The sequence below is a fragment of the Hipposideros armiger genome, unplaced genomic scaffold (assembly GCF_001890085.2).
Source record: "Hipposideros armiger isolate ML-2016 unplaced genomic scaffold, ASM189008v1 scaffold_7, whole genome shotgun sequence".
Classification (NCBI taxonomy): domain Eukaryota; kingdom Metazoa; phylum Chordata; class Mammalia; order Chiroptera; family Hipposideridae; genus Hipposideros; species Hipposideros armiger.
The window spans coordinates 5116304-5134089 of record NW_017731357.1 but is presented as its reverse complement, the minus strand read 5'-3'; the positions used below and the strand labels follow the sequence as shown (position 1 = coordinate 5134089).

The window sequence follows — 17786 nt, the reverse complement described above, 5'->3', positions numbered from 1 at the left end:
GAACTTGTATGTTTTTTTCCTTTTCCAGGTCAGAGAAGTTTTCAGTCATTATTTCTTCCAATAGGTTCTCAATTCCTTGCTCTCTCTCTTTTCCTTCTGGCACCCCTACAATGCGAATGTTTTATGCATGATGTTGTCTCAGAGGTTTTTAAAACTATCCTCATTTTTTTTGGATCCTTTTTTCTTTTTGCTGTTCTGATTGCGTGTTTTCTGCTACTTTGTCTTCCAAATCGCTGACTCAATCCTCTTCTACATCTAATCTGCTGTTGATTTCTTCTAGTGCATTCTTTATTTCAGTTATTTAATTTTTCACCTCTGACTGGTTCTTTTTTATGGTATTTATGTCCTTTTTTATGATTATCTCTTTGTTGAAGTCCTCACTAAGTTCCTTGAGCATCCTTATAACCAGTGTTTTGAACTCTGTATCTGGTAAGTTGCTTGCTTCCATTTTGTTTAGTTCTTTTTCTGGAGGTTTCTTCCATTTTTTCATTTGCAACATGTTTCTTTGTTTCCTCATTTTGGCTGCCTGTCTGTGTTTGTTTCTATGTATTAGGTAGATCTGCTACATCTCCCAGTCTTGGCTGGGTGCTCCAGGAGTGTCCTTTGTGTGGGTTCTGTGTACCCTCCTGTCTCAGTTGAACCTTGATTGCTGTTGGCACATCAGTGGGTGGGATTGACTCTCAGGCTGAATGGCTGTGAGGATTGGCCACACCCACAACACAGAAGTCGCTATGCAGGGGCTGACCAAAAAGAGGAGGAATTGCCCTAGCAGGATCCATTGCATGCTGAGACCACCCTTTGGGCAGGCCTCTTATGGGCTAATTGAGTGGTACTCTGTTGTAGTCTAAAGCTGGCCTCGGGGTGTGTTGGTTCTGGGGCCTCTTGGGAGGGGCTCCTGTGCAGGCCAAGGCCAGCCAGTGCCTATGACCAGCCCAGTGCTATCTAGTAGGAGATACAAAGTGATCTGTTGTTGATCACTGCCTATGCTGGACCTGGAGGCGCATGGGAAATGTCACACTACAAACTGAGGCTGGCTGCCAGCCACTGAAAGTGCTTCACGCGGTGCATGAGTTGGGTGGGGATGGGTTCCAGGGAGTCACCAGGATGGGGCGAACAGTATTAACCAGGTTAATGCAAATTCAGATTTGGCAGTGGCGAGGGAGGGCTGAACACAGAGATCAGGCCGGCTGTCCCTCCAGTCCTTGCTCTGAAGCCACACAACTCAGTCTCTACCTGTATGTCTCTGGCACCTCTTGAGCCAATGAACTGTAGCCTAATATGAGTGCCTGCAAGAGAGTGAGTCTGTGTACAGGCCCTTTAAGAGGATGCCTGGGTTTCCAGCAGCCTTCTCTCTCATCCAGGCAATAAAATTCCATGTTTTTCACAGTCTGATGTTGTGGGAGTGCCTATTCCTAGCACCGGTGCTTCAGGCTGGGGAGTTTGGTGGGAGACTGGGCTCCCCGCTCCTAAGAGGGGACCTCCACAGCATAGATATCCCTCCCAATTCTCCTGAATACTTTAAATATGTGCAGTTTATTGGATGTCAATTATTTAAAAATAAAACTGTCAAAAGAGAACTGACTCTTTAAGGTAAAAATAATAACAATATGTATAGGATTTATAACATACATAGAAACAAAAGATACAAAAACAATAGTGCAAAGGAATGGAGGAGGCCAAATGAAGATATAATGTTGTAAGGGGCTTATGTTATATATATAGTGGTAAAATGTTATTTGAAGGCAAACTACAATAAATTAAAGCTGTATATTTTTAAACCCTAGAGCAACCACATTAAGAAAAAGAGGTATAGCTAAGAAGCAAACAGTGAAAATAAACTAGCACATTAAAAAATACTCAACAAATTTACAGGCAGCAGGAAATGAGGAGAGAAAAGAAAAAAGAGCAGATGGGAGGAATAGAAGAGAAAAAGTCATGAGAGGACAAAACCCAGCCACACCAATAATTACATTATATGTAAGTTTTCTAAATATTTCAGTAAAAGACAAAAAATTGTCAAAATGGATTTTTTTAAAAGCAAGACCAAACAAAATGTTTTCTATAAGAAACATTTTAAATATAAAGAAATAGGTTAAACATTTAAAGATGGGAAAAAACATACCATTCAAATACTACTTACAGAAAGCTGAAGCAGCTATATTAACACCAGAAAAAATAGACTCTAGGACAAAGGAAAACATTTCATAATGACAAAAGAGTCAATTTATCAAGAAAATATAATACTCATAAATGTATATGGGCCCTAATGATAGCACTACAGAATATAGGAAGCATAAGCTAATAGAAACGAAAGCAGAAATAGATAAGAATTTAACACTCTTCTCTCAGAAACTGATAGAGTAAGTAGAGAGAAAATAAATAAGGATCAAGAAAACTTGATCAATACCATAAACCAACCAGACCTAACAGACATTATATCAAAAGCTACCACACATAAGAACAGAATACACATTCTTTCCAAGAATACATGGAACATTCACCAAGATGGACCGTTTGCAGAGGCATTAAACAGTCTTAATAAATTTAGAAAGACTGACAGCAATAATAATAGGATATCTAAAAGAGCCACAATTATCTGTAAATTCAAAAAATACTGCAAAGTAACCCACAGGACAAAGAAGATAGCACTAGGGAAATTAGAAAATATTTTGGTCTTCATAATAAAGAGAAAAAATTATAGGGTACAGCTAAAAGAATTTTTAAGACCGAAATTTACACCTTTATATGCTTATATTAGAAGATATTTTAAAAGAAGCTTGAAGTCAAAGATTTAAGTTTTCATCTCAGAAGACACAAAAACAGAAAATTAAACCCAAAGCAAATAGGAAAAGAAACACAGTTAATGACCCAGAAAACAAACAATAAAGTTAATGATACCAAAAGCTTGTTCTTTGTGAAGATCAATAAAATAATAACCCCCTGGCTAAACTGATCAAGGAAGAAGAGAGGAGACACAAATTATCAATATTGGGAAGGAAAGAGGAGATATTACAGATCTGTCAAGACAGGAAAACTGTAATACTATAAACAAGATATATCAATAAATCCAACAAATAAAATGAAATTGTCAAATTCCTGAAAATGACTTAAACTGACAAAATTACAAAAATCTGAATAGCCCTATATCTATTACAGTAATTGAATATATAACTTAAAAATTTCCCACAAAGAAAATCCCAGAACCAAATGGCTTCACTGGTGGATTATAACATACATTAAAGTAATACCAATTTAACACAAACTTTTCAAGGAAATAGAGGATAAAGGAGTTAATACAAGACCAGTGTAACCCGATTCTACATATCAAAGCCAATAAATACTTTAAAAGCTAGAAAACAATATCCTTCATAAACACTGATGCAAAAATCCTTAAAAAATATTAATATATTGACTCCATCAATATATAAAGCCTAATACACCATAATCAAGTGGGGTTTATCCTAGGAATAAGAGATTGTTTTAGCATTCAAAAATCAATGTAAGTAACAGAAAAAAGAAGCATATAAAAATCTAAAAAATGAAAAACAAGCATTTTAAGGAATTCAATGCCTGTCCTTGATAAAAATTTCAACAAATTAAAAAGAGAAAAATTCCTGAACCTAATAAAAAAGCATTTATGAAAAACCTACAGCTAACATCATACATGATGAAAGACTGAATGCTTTCCCCACAAGATCATTTAACAAAATTTCCTAGCCAGGGCATTAAGAGAAAGAAACTAAAGACATACAGAATGGAAAAAACTTAAAAGGGTCTTTTTTTTTTTTGCAGATGACATAATATATAATATGCAAATAGAAAATTCTAAGAAATTCTTTAAAGAAGCTACTCAAATTAAAAAGTTAAGTTAGCAGGATGCTGAATATAAGATCAATATACAAGAATCAATTATATTTCTATATGCTATCAATAACTGTAGAACAAAAAATTTTAAATTAATACCAGTTACTATGACATCAAAAAAACATGAAGTCCTATCACTTTGTGAGGGGTGTAAATGTCTAATCATTATGTTGTTTTGTACATCTGAAACTAATATACTAAAAAACAAATTTAAAAAACCCCAAAAACCATGAGGTCCTAAAAATAAATTTAACGTAATATGCACTCTTAAACTATAAAAACATTGTAAAGTGAAAGTAAACACCTTCATAAATGGAGAAATATACTATGTTCATGGATTGGAAGACATAAGATTTCCAGTCTCCTCAAACTTATATATTAATTCAAAGTAACCCCAACCAAAATCTTATGCTTTTTTGCAGAGATTGACAAACTTACTCATTTTTTAGGTAAATGTAAATGACCCAGAATAGCCTCAATGCTTTTTAAAAGAAATGTAAGATTTAGGCTACCGGATTTTAAAATGTAATATAGAGTAATCTAGACACTGGGTCTGATATAGACATATCAATCAGAATAGAAAATGCAGAAATAGCCAACACATTACTTTTGGTAAAGGTGCCAAAGTAACTCAATAGGGAAAGGGAAGCTTTTTCAACAAAATGCTGCTGGAATAACTGGCTATCAATAAATCTCAACTCTTACTTTATACCATACACAACTATTAGGTCAAAATGGATCATAAACCTAGAATAATAGCTGAAACTACAATTCTACAAGAAAATGTAGAAGAAAATCTTCACAAATTTGATGTAGGTAAAAATTTAAGATATAAAAACCATGAACCATGAAAGAAAAAAAAAGGTAAACTGGACATCATCAAAATTAAATACCTCTGCTCTTTAAAAGATTCCATCAAACATATGAAATGGAAAGCCACAAACTGGGCGAAAATATTTGCTATATACATATTTGCTATATATAGGTATATTTAAGGAAAGTAAGTATATCCAGAATATATAAAGAACTCCTTAATACAATCTAATACAAAGAAGACACACCCTTCAATTATACACACACACACACACACACACACACACACACACACACACACAAGGTCGGACAATTAAGTTTGTGAAATTTCCACTGTGTAAGAGTGTGTGTGTGTGTATACACACACACACACACACACATATATTATTTATTTCAATTGTGGTGCTGGTTACATAGAAGTGTATATTGGATAAAACTCATTGAACTGTTAAGATAGGTGCATTATACTGTATGTTAGTAAATATACCTCAGTAAAATTAGTTTTAAAATTTTTATCTAATTTTGAAAAAAAAATTTGACAGACTATATTTTCCAAAATTTGCCACAGCAATATTTCCAATACCATGTGCTCTTTTAGGAGCATGTCATTCTCCATCAAGACACAGTGTATTTCCTATTCTTTTGAGTCTACTCTAGATCATTGAGGATGATGACTTCAAGTTGGTGCTCGTCCTCTCCCTCTCTCCCTCTCCCTCTCCCTCCCTCTCCCTCTCTTTCTATTTCCTCTCTCAAAATTCATCCTTGGAACTCACCTGCCATGCTGTGAGGAAGCCTCTCAACATGAAGAGGCCATGTGAAGTATAGCTAAGAGTCCCAACTAAGGTATCTTGGTCAACAGCCATCATCAACTGCCAGACATGTGAGTGAGTGAGCCTGCAAATGAATTCAGCCCTTAGCCCATGCCCAACAGCATGGAACAGGGAAAATATTCTTGCTGTGCTCTGTCCAAATTAATGACCCTCAGAAACTGTGAGCATATTAAATAGTTGTTTTATGCCACTAATTTTGGGATAATTTGTTATGTAGCCATGGTACCTAGGATATTATATAGTGAAGTAAAATGTCCTGATCAAAACTGGCTATTTGCCCTAAATGAAAATGCATTCTCGATTTTGTTTGTTTGTTCTAGAATGATATCTCTAATGATATGTCATATTGTGCCTTTCCATTTCTTGACATATTACTTTATTTTTAAACATTTCTTGACCATTTACCACGTAAAACTTCAAGCTTGCTTAAAAGTCAAGTAGCTTTCACAAGGTGAAATCTGAACTCAAGTCTTCCTGAAATTAACTCCCTTGTTCTTACTCATGGCACTATAGTTCCTCTAACAGTGGTATCACCACAGCTATTGTGACTGATGACTAGACGACCAACTAGACCATTTTTGTTGTACCTTTGAAATCTTTTTTCCCCATCCAGTTCCATGGTCTTTTTTCTTGCCATTACTTTCAGCTCTCTAGATTTCTTCATCCGTCATATCTGCTATGTGTAGTACCTCCCACTCTGGCATACTCTACCCATACAATTCTCATCTTCTAAACTGTATGCTAATTAGTACTGCTGAGGGAAATCCTATCAGTATGTAGATGAGTACTGCTACAAACTCCTTGCATCCAGTCTCAACTGGGCCTTGATGCAGCCTAGCACTACTTGTATCTCCCTTTCATTCTTGTGAAATGCCGTTACAAGCTCATCTCTACTCTCTACCACCATGGCTACTTTCACCAGGTGGCCCTGCTTTCTACTTCACCAAGAAAATCAACCATCAGCTGAAGGATGTCCTTTGCTTCCTCCTCTTGCCTGCAAGACTCAGCTCTATCTGTACCCTGGAATACAGTGTCTTGGTGGAAGAGGAGTCCACCTTCCATCTATGATTTAGACCCATCTTCCACCTGCTGCCTATCAAAGACCTCACTCCATCAGTACCTCCTTTTCCTTTCTACTAGCTCTTTCCCCCCAGCATAAAAAGATGCTGAAATCCCTTCCATTTTACACTCCACTCCTATTCCACATGTCCTTGCACCTACCACTGTCTCTCCTCTTCTTAGTCTAGCGTCTTGAAAATTATTCTATGTTTACTTTCCCCACTTTCTCACTACCCATTCCTTCCTCAGTCTACTACATTCTGGCTTCTATCCCCATCACAACACAGAAACTGCCCAAGAATCCCACTGATTTCCATGTTGCCAAATTCCATGGACATCACAGTTATTCCCTCATTTGGCCTCTTTGTAGCACCTTAAAACCACAGAAAATCTTCTCTCTCAGCTTCTGTGACAGCATTATCTGATGATAATTTTCCTATTTCTCTCTTTCCCTCGTGGTTCTTTTTTCTCAGCCCATCCTTTCTTTAAAGTAAGTGTTCCTCAAGATCCTGAACTTGACTGCATTTTATTTTCATTGTGGTCCTTTAATGCCTGTCTTTAAGCAATCATATGTATTTCTGGGATTTCATCTGTTACCTACATGATGATGATTCTCAAATCTTTTCTCTTTTGCTCAGATCTTGGTCTTAAGCTGTAGACTAAAATATCTAACTGCCTACTGATGATCACTGCTATCCAACTAGTCACATGAACCAAAATGTGGACATTTCCTAGAATGTTCCTTTTTCTTAAGCCATACACCACCAAGTCCTATTGACTGAGTCTTCTTACTATTTACTCTATTTAGTACCTCTTCTCCATCCAGGACTACTGCCAAAGCTTTAATTCAGGCACCTATCTCTTGTGTGGAGCACTGCCACTTCCTAGATGGTTCTCCCTTCTTATCCAGCGTCTTTCACAATAATCTCCCTATCTCAAGATCCTTAATCACATCTGCAAAGTCCCTTTTGACTTTTGAAAGTGGGTGAGCATTATTTTGCCTTCTGCACACTGTCACATTAATTATTTTTATATGCATGCCTCCCTGACTGCATTGTGACCTCCTTTAGGGTAGGTTCATTTTTGTCTTCTCAGTATTTGACATATAGTAAGCAGTTAATAAAGTTATATTAAATAAATCTAACAAAGGATTCATGTTGGGAAGTAAGGGGGGAAATAAGACTGTCCTGGTAAAGTGGGTCTAGATACCAAAGAACCAACAGAAAATCAGACAACAAAATTTAACTTCAATCCTAAGGCAATAAGGCAACACAGAGAATCATTTTTCATTATATGTTTCCAAGATTGGGAAAAATGATGCAAGTAGTAATTAAGGAAGATAAAAATGGCAGTAGTGAGCAGGATGAATTAGAGGTGGTGTGGGACTGGGGAGTACTCAGTAAGAAGATTCTTGCAGTAATTGGGCAATGAGAAGATTAGGGCCTGATTGAGGCACTGATAAGTGGGAATGAAAAAGAGAGAGAAAGGTACAAGATTCATGTTATTAAAAATGATAACATAAATTAGTCCTAATAATAGACCAATTAGTGGCACTACTCCACAGTGTGTCTGTTAGCATTTATGTGATGCACAGTACTGAAGAGTTCCATCTAATCATACCCCCTTCCTCATACTTTAAACTCACTTTATTTTCCGAGAAACATTGTAGCTTTGACTTTAACATACAGGGTAATAATGCTTTCATCAAAACTCATCTTGACATTCAATATTATTCTACACAATCTATTTAGGTTAATGTGTGAAATCCAAATATCATACGAGCAATATGCAACATAGAACAATCCAATATTCTAAACCAAATCATGGCTCTATTCTAAGTGGATGATTTTTCAGACAGAATTTGATTTTTAAAATTTAATTTTGCTGACGTGATGAAAATCAGTACTAAAAATTCTACTTTGAAATAATCTATAATATTTAGTTACTAATCATTTAGAGGGAATAATAAATAGGAGAAAAAGCAAAGCAAAAGAAAAGCATTGCCAAGTATTACAGCTGGGGTTGCTTGTTATAATAGCTCATCAACACTATATTCACTGTTAAGACACTCCATTCCCATCAATCTATTGTCTCTCAGCTCCAAATCCATCCTTCATTGTCTGCCCTGCACTACTGGAGCTGGACTCTAAATATTTTTCCAGCTGATACAAAATGAAACATTATCAGTAGGGGGCTCTACAGAAGAAAGATGTTTGACCTCCTGGTTCCAGTATGTTTTTCTCATCAGGCTCCTGCAGTGCACAGTTTATCTGCAGCACCCAATGGCCAGCAGCATGTGGCACCTTTCCTTGGGCAGGTGGCTTTGTTGCTGGTAGAGCACTCTCCCTGTGACCAGCTTCCCCTGGAAACAACCCCCAGGCAGCTTTTCAGCAGAGTGCTACTGGTGGGCAGCCTCCTGTAAACAGCTTTCCCCAGTACCCCCTTGGTCAGCTTGCCACAAGTTCAGAGGTGAGGCATCTCCCTAAGGACGGCTTCCCCTGGACTCCAGAGGACAGATTTGCAAGTCCCACCAGCACGGTGCCTCAGTGAACTTCTCTGTGATTGGGTCAGCCCTGGTCATGCCCTCTCCAATAAAGTTTGGATTTCTGCCCTACTAGGAGGGAGGCCAACCATCTTCCTGGAGTGTTCTATCTCAGCCCTTGGGGTAGTGGCTGTTCCCTATGTCTGCTATTCCTGTATTTTTCAGAGTTCTCTAATTCTGACTACTCAATTTCCCACTATTACAATTTCTTGGTAATAATTCTTTATATTAAACCTAATGTTCAAATTGCTGTTTGATTTCTGTCTCCTGACTGGGACCTGATTAATACACCACCCTCAGCCAGAAAAAAAACAACACACACACAAAAAAACCAAAACTGTTCTGACTGGGCTCTAAGAGCCCTTTGATGTGACCAGGTTAGTGATAAAATACTCACTGTAGATACAAGCAAATTCTTTGATTGTCTGGAATTACAGAAATTAAACTGGTCACATGTAGAATCAAAGGAAAAAGAGACATTAGTTTTAGAATTTTTCTTTGTTTTAGAATCAAACATTTAAAATGTATTATAAAACCAACAACAGCAAGTATGCTTCATTGCATGAATTTTTAGTTAATCAATATATACCTGCCTATTCTGATGAAATCAAACTAGCTCTGCACTCAGCTCTAAGGATTTCCCTGCATGAGAATTTTATGACATGTTACAGGACTCTTGAGCCTTCAGGTGGCCACTCGACCACTGGTTGAGAGACAGATGATATACGCTCTTCCATATTGTTTTACAGACCTAAAACTCTTACTAAAAATGAAAAACACTTTACAGCTCAAAAGGTACTCACTACCTGTTTCCTTATGTTATTCTTCTGAAAATAATACCAAAACCATATTATAAAAAACAGCCTGCCTAAAATAATTCCTATCTTTTGATTACAAAAATATTAAAATTCAGTTTTAATAAACAGTGCCAGACTAGATCTTAAATAGTCTCTTTCTAATTGTAGAACACAATATGTCCTTATTTTAGTCTCCTATTCACAAATTATTCACTGCTGTCAAATGTGTCTTGAATTGGTACTTAATGAGAACATTTGATCCTATGGTAGAAGTTTAGTACTCCTTTGGAATGGAGTAGCACCAGCTACTACAACCTCACTCAAACAGTAAGGCAACGAAGTTTAAATTTAATAATTACTTGGTGTGGCAGATTAAATATGGCCAGAAATTTTTAGTTATCTCTCCCATTCACAGGTGGTATCTATGTCCCCTCCCTTTCAATCCCAGTGGGCTCTATGGCTTGTCTGACCAGTAAGATATAGTGGAAATGAAACTGTGCCAGTTTCCTTGTGAGCCTGATGGAGCGTTTTCCTTAATATATTACCCAGGTCTGTGTTAGCATGCCACTCTCGCCTTTGGTTGAGATTAGTTTTAAAATATTAGAATTTGTGGATGGCTAGCTTAATAGTTGACAAATTTCACTTAAAAATTTTACCTTTAATTATTCTTGCTGAATATTAATAATTATTAATTATTTCATAGGATCTCCTGATAAATTTCCATTGTTTTTAAATATACAGTAGTAAAACTGTTATTAATTCCTCTTTACTGAAGCATTAACAATATATTAAGGCAAAAAAAAAGTTGTAGTGCATTTACTTTGACTATCTTGAGAGAAAATTCCAACAGAAAGTAGCCACTGTGTAAAATCTAAATGGGAGAGGGAAACTCACTTGATTATCTCAGTCTGGGTGGAACACATAATGGTATATATAAATGATGTATTATAGAAATGTACACCTGAACCCAAACAATTTTTCTAACCAATGTCACCCCAATAAATTTAATAAAAAATTTTTTTAAATCCTGAGAGAAATCTTAAGAAAAAATAAACATGAAAATGCCTTTAAACTAAATATGAGTCACAAAATATACACTAGACAAAAGAGGGGTTTCAATTAGTAAACTAGCCAGATGTAGTCAACATACGGTAAGCCAGAACATAAAAGGGCCCATTCTCCCTAAATCAGCAGTCCTTAATAAACAAACATTTCAGACTTATGAGTGGAAAATTTATCTTATCAGCCACCCTGGGGGTAGAGTTTGAAAAAAGATAATAATTTTCATGACGCTGTTTGTTAGCTTTTTTTATTTAAAAAACTTGTTTTGGAAGTTTGTTTTTGTCTAACAATATTAGAAGCAAAGTCATGTCTTGTCAAAGCCTAGAAAAACTGTAGCATTATCTTTAAAAAGAGGAAGATGAGGGCCAGCCGAGTGGCGCGTTGGTTAAGAGTTGGCTTGGGATGCCAGCTCTGAGTAGCAGGGCCCTGGTTCAGATCCCACATTAGGACCAGTGACGCTGCGCCCTCTACAGCTAAGATGGTGAACAACAGCTCAACCTACAGCTGGGCTGCTGTGAGTCGCCGGCAACAGCGTAGGCTGCAGTGAAGCTGCAGTGGGCTGCCGTGAGCTACTGCAACTGGCTGGCAGCTAACGTGAGCGGCCGACCGCCTGCATGAGCTGCCAAGAGCCACTGTGAGTGGCCGTCCAGTGGCCGGTGACCAATCTGCCTCACCCGGAAAGAGTGCAATGATCACAATATCAACACAGGCCAGTGAAGCAACGTCCTCCACAACTAGACTGAAGAACAAAAAAGGACAGCAACTTGTGTGTACCCTTTCCCCGATTCCCCAATGCTGTTCCCCTCCCCCAATTACCCAATAAAATCTTTTTTTTTTAAATGAGGAAGATGAAATAATTGAAATAAATAAATGGAAATTGGAGAGATGGGATTGCGGTGGGCAAGATGAAGATAGCTCCAGGATGAACCTAGGACGAATCTCAAGATAGGGAAATCATGGCCCACCTACGAAGTGCTAAACATGAGCTTAGGTGCTTCACAGGTATCACCATCCTTAATCTTTGCACCAGCTCTGTGAGGACAGTATTATTATCATTATTTGACATATAGGAAAGCTGAGATTTATGGAACTTAAGGTCACATCACACAGGGTAGATTTGGAATTCTACCCATGCTTTTCCTACTACAATGGATCTGTAAAATAATTGTAAAACCTTTAGCTATAGCCCACTTAGTATTTAACAATCTCAGATTCTCCTTGAATTGAATAAGAACTCAACAGGATAGTAATGTACTCTACTTAGTCTTGTGCAAAAGACCGATGTTTTCAAATGACAAGAGGGGAGAAGATGATATTAAAAAGATAAAAGGTTAGTTTCCAAAGTTCTGTAAAAAAAAATCATTGGATGAACAAATAATTAAGGTGAGGATACAGAAAAAACTTGGTAACATTTTTGTTCATATATTAGAAGTGTTAAAAAATTTGTACACATTATAGAAACAAACTGGCAAAGCTTTCTCAGAAAGCCCGCATTGCTTACTGATTGCACTAAAAACTGATTAATTTGGAAACCATTCCTCAAACAGTAGTCTTCAAATTCCCTAGTAGGTATTTCTGAAGAGTAAACAAAATAGATAAAATCTACCCTATTGATTGGGAGGAAATACAAGCAAGCCAAGATAAAGGCAAACACTGCAGACAATGCAAGGCCAGTTCAAATAGACTAGTGGAATGCTTTCCAAAGTATTTCAGAAATATACTTCTTACAAAATGCCTTCTGTCATTATTCCTAAATATCCAGCAAAGATAAAACAAATCTCATCTATGTCCTGATTTGCTTTCCCTCCATACTACTTACTATCAAGGATGAGGATCCTCTGTCTGGATTACTAGATTTAAAGGTATCTATGTTTTGTTCTTATCTACACTCAACTTAATGCTTAGCATTCTGCACAGAACAGGTATCTAATGAGCCTTCCCCATCCGAAGACTAACTAAATACTTCTGTGAACAAACCAGACCCCCACTAAGCAAAATGAAAATATCTAAATAGTCTAGACAAATCTTTATCTCTGACCACATTAGCTGACAAAATAAAACTGCTCTATTCTCTTTCCCTTCGGACAATGTATACCTATTCTTTGTACATACATCATAAATGTACAGCTTGATGAATTTTCAGTGAACTCACCCACACAACCAACACTCATATCAAGAAATAGAACATCACCAGCATCTCAGAAGCCCCTGTGGCGCTACCTCCTAGTCACTGCCTTCTCCCCCAAGGTAGGTTCTATTTTGATTTCAAATTAGTTATGCTGTTTTTGTACTTTAAATAAATGGGATCATAGGATAGTTAGCTTTTTATGCCTGGCTTCTTTCACTCATTGCGATGAGGTTAAAGCACACTTCTGAATTATATGTCACAAACTGCATCATGTCTTAAAATATTTTTAATGATCCATCAGCTAACAAGTTGATAAGTTCCATTAACTTTGTTGAAAGCAAAGCAAGAATCAATCTGACTTGAAAAAGTATGTGATACCTGGTCTTTCAGAGTCACTTTCTCAACACTGACGCCAATTTTCAAACTGTCCCTCTATTTGGCATCCTGGAGGTTTCTGTACATATTGTAACACCTCTTATAACATACCACAGTAAGATTCTGGATGGGTGAGAGGAAGTTCCATTGTATAGTGAGAGAAGAGAAAATTGTGAAAGGGAATATGAGAAAGGAGAACCTGCATGTCCACTACAGGCATTTTCTTGGGCATTATCAACTTTAGAAAGAAAACACATAGAAGATAAGAATTGAAATTGGTTTAAGGAAATTGGTTTCCTAAAAACTATCCATGCCTGATATTGCTTAGAAGTCTTTGTGAATACCTAGGAGCACCTGGACCCAGTTTGAACAGTGTCTGTTAAAGAGTGAAATATTAGTTTTCATCCTGTCCCCTTTCCTTTCTCATGGACAATTTGATTTAGACTTCTATTCATTAGCAGGTAATACAAGTTATCATTATAAGTCTGCAACTTTCATACTATTCCTAAGATGTTTTAAAATTCAAGGGGGCAACTTGCCTCTTATGTTTCTTTGTATCCCCTTCATATTACTGAGCATTAACTTTGTTAAAAGTTGTATTCAGTATGCATAAAATTTTGCTAACATTCAAAACTATTCATTGCCAAAGAAAACCAGGCACAGTAATATTCGTAAATTAGGAATATAAGAACTGGATACTGAATATAAATGACTCTCTAAAGCCCTCACCTGTGCAAATATTGAATTTTAGCAGAGCCCTCCGATCCTGGAAAACAGCTAAGGTTAAGAAATCACCACACCCTTTGTGCTCCAGAAAAGAGCTTACTGCAAGGAAACACCTTCCACAGACAACATAAAAAACACTCACAAATGTCTACCCACCTTGTTAACTCATGATAAGGCCAGACAGACCCTCTGAATTCCCATTCTTTGTCTCATAAGTGATTTAGAGGAACTGCTTGTCCCCACTGATGAATCAGAACAAGATGCTTATTAACCAAACTTTAAGATTCTCTACTTCTCCTAGGTCTTCCTCCTTCCTCATACAGGGACACTTCGTAATACTGTGCTTTGCTTTATTGTACTCCTCAGACATTGCGTTTTTTACAAATTGAAGCTTTGTGGCAAACCTGCATTGAGCCATTTTCCAACAGCATTTGCTCACTTCATGTCTCTGTGTCACATTTTGGTAATTGTGACATTTCAAACTCTCTCATTATTAATATATATATATTATGGTGGTCTGTGATCAGTGATCTTTGATGTTACTATTTTAATTGTTTTGGGTCACCATGAACTGTACCCACATAAGATGGCAAATTTAACTGATAAATGTTGTGTGTGTTCTGACGGTTCCACAGACTGAACCTTCCCTGTCTCTCTCCCTCTCCTTGGGCTTCTCTATTCCCTAGGGCACAAAAATATTGAAATTAGGCCAATTAATAACCCTATAATGCACTCTGAGTGTTCAAGTGAAAGAGTCACAAGTCTCTCACTTTAGTTTTTAATTTTTTGTTTTTTAGCTGAGCCATCCTGCTACCTGTTGGCAGCTCAGCGGCTGCTCAGCTTGGGCTGGGACTCGAACCGCTGTTGCTCAGAGCTCACACTCTTGAGCGAGCTCTTAACCAACTGAGCCACTCGGTCGGCCCTACAAGTGTCTCACTTTAAATCAAAAGCTAGAAATGATTAAGTTTAGTGAGGAAGGCATGCCGAAGGACTAGACAGGCTGAGTGCTAGGGCTCTTGCACCAAACAGTTGGTGATGTTTGAATGCAAAGGAAAAGTTCTTGAAGGAAATTCAAAGTGTTACTCCAGTGAACACATGAATGATTAGAATATGAAACAGCCTTATTGCCACAACATTTCCTTTGGCCAAAGCCTAATCCACAACAAGGCCCTAATTCTCTTCAAGTCTGTGAAGGCTGAGAGAGGTGAGGAAGCTGCAGAAGATAAGTTTGAAGCCAGCAGAGGTTGGTTCATGAGGTTTAAGGAGAGGACCCATCTCCATCACATAAAAGTGCAAGGTGAAGCAGCAAGTGCTGATGAAGAAGCTGAAGCACATTATCCAGAAGATTAAGCTAATTCATGAACATGGCTACACTAAGTAGATCTTTAGTGTAGATGAAACAGCATTCTATTGGAAAGAGATGCCATCTAGGGCTTTCACAGCTAGGAGGAAAAGGCAATGCCTGCCTTCAAAGTTTCAAAGGACAGGCTGACTCTCTTGCTAGGGGCTAATGCAAGTGGTGACATTGAGAGGAAGGCAGTGCTCATTTACCATTCCAAAAATCCTAGGGCCCTTAAGAGTGATGCTAAATCGACTCTGCCTGTGCTCTATAAATGGAACAACAAAGCCTGGATGACAGCACATCTCTTTACAACATGGTTTTCTGAATATTTTAAGCTACTGTTGAGACCAACTGCTCAGAAAAAAAAAAGAGATCCCCTTCAAAGTATTAACTGCTCATTGACAATGCACCTGGTCACCCAAGAGCTCTGGTGGAGATGTACAATGAGATTAATGTTGTTTTTGTTTTTACAATTTTTTTTTATTATTTACTTTTTTATTGTAATGTTGTTTTTATGTCTACTAACACAACATCCACTCTGTAGCCCATGGATCAAGGAGTAATTTTCATTTTCATGTCTTAGTATTTAAGAAAAACATTTTGTAAGGCTATAGATGCCACAGATAGTGTCTCATGGGCAAAGCAAATGGAAAACCTTCTGGAAAGGATTCACCATTCCAGATGCCATTAAGAATATTTGTGATTCATGGGAAGAGTCAAAATGTCAACTTTAATTGGAGTTTGGAAGATGTTGATTTCAACTCTCAGGATGACTTTGAGGGGCTCAAGACTTCAGTGGAGGAAGTAACTGCATATGTGGTGGAAATAGCAAGAGAACTAGAATTATAGCTTTTATAGAACTAGGAAATAGCAAGGAATCTGAAGATGTGACTGAATTGCTGCAATCTCGTGATAAAACTTGAACGAATAAGAAGTTGCTTCTTATGGATGAGCAAAAAAAGTGGTTTCCTGAGATGAAGTTCTACTATAGGTAAAATGCTATCAAACTATGCATGCCACAGAAAAACTGTTTGTGAAAAGAAGAGTCAATCAATTCTGCAAACTTATTTTAAGAAATTGTCACAGCCACCCCAGCCTGCAGCAACCACCACCCTGATCAGTCAGCAGCCATCATCAACACTGAGGCAAGACCCTCCACCAGCAAAAAGATTACAACTCGCGGATATCTCAGGTGATGGTTAGTATTTTTTAGCAATAAAGTGTTTTTAAATTAAGGTATGTACATTGTTTTTTTTAAAGATATGCTATTGCACACTTAATAGACTACAATATAGTGTAAACATAACTTTTACATGCACTGGGAAACCAAAATGTTCATGTGACTCATTTTATTGTGATATTTGCTTTATTGCTGTGGTCCAGGACTGAACCAGTAGCATCTTCAAGGTATGCTTGTACTCAATTCTTTCTAGCCTTATCTGTTCCTCCTGATTAAAAACAAAACAAAACAAAATAAAACAAAACACCCCTGGGAAATGTGTCTTCTAGCTTTCTGTGTGCTTGAGCTACTGCAGGTCTAAGTCTGGGCAGCCACAGAGTATGGTCAGCAAGATGAACAAAGATGCACAGATGAGAGCAGCAATTAACCAAAAGTTGATAGGAACTGGAGAAAGACAACACCTCAAAGAGTTGCTGAGAGCTCAATTAATTGAATGTGGCTAGAAGGATCAATTGAAGACAAACTGTAAAGAGGTAATTAAAGAAAAAGGATTAGAACACGTTATTGTTGATGACTTGCTGGTTGAAATAACACCAAAGGCAGGGCCCTGGTATCTGAGAGTGTAAAGAAGGAGTGTCTACAAAGAATAACATTCCTTGCTCATCATGCCAGTCCTTAAGATTGAATTAGATTGTGTTGTTATGTGGTTTTATTTCTGAAAGTCATTTTTTTTCAAACTAATCCAAGAAATACAAAACCCTTTCTATTTTTTTCATAGAACCACTATTAACAAATATAATTTTTAAAATACTAGCCAAGTTTAAGGACTCCATCAGCCATAAGAGTCTATGATGAATAATACCAATGCTGAGAAATGATTATCTGATAACTCAAAAATTAATATTGCACATATATATGACATGGCACATAAAAGATAATTCATTAATGTTTGAAACAATGGGTCTTTTCATTTCAAATATTTAATTTATAGAATATGATATATTAAATCTGTGATTAGGACTTAAAAACACATGATCAACCTATTCAGGAGTCATTTTTTTATGGTAT

At 37.1% G+C, this 17786-nt stretch overlaps 1 protein-coding gene and 1 pseudogene across 13 annotated transcripts in view; one reads left to right on the top strand and one right to left on the bottom strand.

Annotated features, from left to right (window-relative positions):
- CASK (calcium/calmodulin dependent serine protein kinase) overlaps window positions 1-17786 on the bottom strand; it is a 415968-nt gene that overhangs the window by 287126 nt on the left and 111056 nt on the right. The gene's annotated exons all lie outside the window — the stretch shown is intronic.
- LOC109385955 (transcription and mRNA export factor ENY2 pseudogene) lies at window positions 17099-17397 on the top strand (annotated as a pseudogene).